General features: G+C 35.8%; 1 non-coding gene across 1 annotated transcript; it reads left to right on the top strand.

Moving 5' to 3' along the window:
• Positions 1-3,058: 3,058 nt before the first annotated feature.
• LOC127739946 (small nucleolar RNA R71) lies at positions 3,059-3,166 on the top strand. The gene has a single exon (XR_008000688.1). It is a non-coding gene; the product is annotated as a small nucleolar RNA R71 (small nucleolar RNA).
• The last annotated feature ends 463 nt before the right edge of the window (positions 3,167-3,629 follow it).

Below are 3,629 nucleotides of genomic sequence, written 5' to 3'. Positions count from 1 at the left end.
AGATTTAATTTTTAAAATTAAAATTAATTACTTGACTAACAAGAAACTAAAAGATATAATTCTAGAATTCAAAGATTGGACCTTTCTTAGCAAGAAAGTAACAAACTTCAAATTTTTGAATCAATCATATTAATTGTTAGCATAATTTTCGAAAATAAAGATAAAACTAAGAAAAAGATTTTTGAAAAATATTTTAAAACATTAAATTTTCGAAAATTAAATAAAAAATGAAAAAGATTTGATTTTTGAAAAAGTTTTATTAAGATAAGATTTTTAGAATTTGAAATTTTGACTTGACTTACAAGAAACAACTAATTTTAAAAATTTTTGACTAAGTCAACCCAAATTTTCAAAATGTTGAGAGAGAAAAGGAAAAGATATTTTTTTGATTTTTGAATTTTTAATGATGAAAGAGAAAAACACAAATATGACCCAAAACATGAAAATTTTGGATCAAAACCAATGATGCATGCAAGAACACTATGAATGTTAAGATGAACACCAAGAACACCTTGAAGATCATGACGAACATCAACATATTTTTGAAACATTTTTGATGCAAAGAAAACATGCAAGACACCAAACTTAGAAATCTTTAATGCTTAGACAATATGAATGCAAAGATGCACATGAAAAACAATAAATGACACAAAACAAGAAAACATCAAGATCAAACAAGAAGACTTACCAATAACAACTTGAAGATCATGAAGAACACTATGAATGCATGAATTTTCGAAAAATGCAAGAAATATTTTTAAAGCATGCTATTGACACCAAACTTAAAACATGACCCAAGACTCAAACAAGAATCACAAAATATTTTTGGTTTTTTTTATTTTATGATTTTTTTATATTTTCTTTATATATATATATATATATTGAAAAACATATAGGAAAAAGAAAACAAGAAATTCAAAATTTTTAAGAAGGATTCCAGGAATCTTTCAATGTTAGCCTAAAGCTCCAATCCAAGGGTTAGACATGGCTTCATAGCCAGCCAGCTTTACGATGGAATTACATGCATTGTGGTGATTAGTTGAAGCCTTAGTCCAAAAGAATTTGGATATGGCTTTACAGCCAGCCAGGCTTCAACATGCTTCATGAAACTCTAGAATCCATTCTTAAAAATTCTGAAGCCATAGAATGATTTATTTTCAAAATATATTTTTTTTGAAAATTTTTTTGAAAATAAAACAAAAAGAAAATTACCTAATCTGAGCAACAAGATGAACCGTCATTTGTCCAAACTCGAACAATTCCCGGCAACGGCGCCAAAAACTTGGTGCACGAAATTGTGATCATCAACAATGGCGCCAAAAACTTGGTAGCGCTCTCAAACGTGAATCACACTTAGTCACAACTCCGTACAACTAACCAGCAAGTGCACTGGGTCGTCCAAGTAATACCTTACGTGAGTAAGGGTCGATCCCACGGAGATTGTTGGTATGAAGCAAGCTATGGTCATCTTGTAAATCTCAGTTAGGCAGATGGTAAATTTTATGGAGTTTTCGAATAATAAATAAAATAGAAAATAAAGATAGAGTTACTCATGTAATTCAATGGTGGGAATTTCAGATAAGTGTGTGGAGGTGCTTGTCCCTGTTGGATCTCTACTTTCCTACTGTCTTCCTTCAATCCTTCTTATTCCTTTCCATGGCAAGCTGTATGTAGGGCATCACCGTTGTTAATGGCTACATCCCATCCTCTCAGTGAAAAAGGTCCAAATGCTCTGTCACGGCACGGCTAATCATCTGTCGATTCTCGATCATGTTGGAATAGAATCCCTTGATTCTTTTGCGTTTGTCATCACGCCCAATAATCACGAGTTTGAAGCTTGTCACAGTCATTCAATCCTGGAATCCTACTCGGAATACCACAGACAAGGTTTAGACTTTCTGGATTCTCATGAATGCGGCCATCAATTCTAGCTTGTACCACGAAGATTCTGAATAAGGAATCCAAGAGATATGCGCCCGGTCTAAGGTAGAACGGAAGTGGTTGTCAATCACGTGTTCATAGGTGAGAATGATGATGAGCGTCACGGATCATCACATTCATCATGTTGAAGTGCAACGAATATCTTAGAATAAGAACAAGCGGAATTGAATAGAAAATAGTAGTAATTGCATTGAAACTAGAGGTACAGTAGAGCTCCACACCCTTAATCTATGGTGTGTAGAAACTCCACCGTTAAAAATACATAAGTGATGAAGGTCCAGGCATGGCTGAATGGCCAGCCCCCAAACTTGATCAAAAGATCAAAATATACAATCAAAGACACTGAATACAATAGTAAAAAGTCCTATTTATACTAGACTAGCTACTAGAGTTTACAGAAGTAAGTAACTGATGCAGAAATCCACTTTCGGAGCCCACTTGGTGTGTGCTTGGGCAAGCTTGAGCTTTACACGTGCAGAGGCTTCTTTTCGAGTTGAACGCCATGTTGTAACGTGTTTTTGGCGTTCAACTCTGGTTCGTGATGTGTTTTTGGCGTTTGACTCCAGAATGCAGCATCGAACTGGCGTTGAGCGCCAGTTTACGTTATCTAATCTCGAATAAAGTAAGGACTATTATATATTGCTGGAAAGCTCTAGATGTCTACTTTCCAACGCCATTGAGAGCGAACCATTTGGAGTTCTGTAGCTCTAGGAAATCCATTTCGAGTGCAGGGAGGTCAGAATCCAACAGCATCAGCAGTCCTTTGTCAGCCTTTTATCAGAGTTTTGTTCAGGTCCCTCAATTTCAGCCAGAAATTACCTGAAATCACATAAAAACACATAAACTCATAGTAAAGTCCAGAAATGTGAATTTAGCATAAAAACTAATGAAAACATCCCTAAAAGTAGCTAGATCCTACTAAAAATTACCTAAAAACAATGCCAAAAAGCGTATAAATTATCCGCTCATCAGAAATCATATTGACTTGCTGAGTCAATATTCTGTTCTGAGCCAATATGGCATTCAGATGAAGAGATTCACCAGTAGAGTAGTCCAATGATATCTTGGACAATTCAGATAGACCATCATAGAATATACATAAGATGCTCCATTCTGAAAGCATGTCAGAAGGACACCTTCTGATCAATTGCTTGTATCATTCCCAAGCTTCATAGAGGGATTCACCTTCCTTTTGTCTGAAGGTTTAGACTTTCACTATAAGCTTGCTCATCTTTTGAGGTGGAAAAAATTTGGCCAAGAAAGCATTGACCAACTTTTCCTAAGAGTTTAGGCTTTCCCTAGGTTGTGAGTCCAACCATATCCTAGCTCTGTCTCTTACACCAAAGGGGAAAAGCATAAGTCTGTAGACCTCGGGATTAACCCCATTGGTCTTAATAGTGTCACAGATTTGCAAGAATTCAGCTAAGAACTGATGAGGATCTTCCAATGGAAGTCCATGAAACTTGCAATTCTGCTGTATTAGAGAAACTAATTGAGGCTTAAGCTCAAAGTTGTTTGCTCCAATTGTAGGAATTGAGATGCTTCTTCCATAGAAGTTGGAAGTTAGTGCAGTAAAGTCACCAAGCATCTTCCTTGCATCTCCACCATTGTTCTCAGGTTCGGCTGCCATGTCTGCCACTTTTTCAAAATTTGTTGTAAGGTCCTCTCCGGAGTGTTGTGCTTTAGCT

The sequence above is a fragment of the Arachis duranensis genome, chromosome 6 (assembly GCF_000817695.3).
Source record: "Arachis duranensis cultivar V14167 chromosome 6, aradu.V14167.gnm2.J7QH, whole genome shotgun sequence".
Lineage (NCBI taxonomy): Eukaryota > Viridiplantae > Streptophyta > Magnoliopsida > Fabales > Fabaceae > Arachis > Arachis duranensis.
The sequence above is the reverse complement of the archived record's forward strand: the minus strand, read 5'-3'. Positions and strand labels throughout refer to the sequence as shown.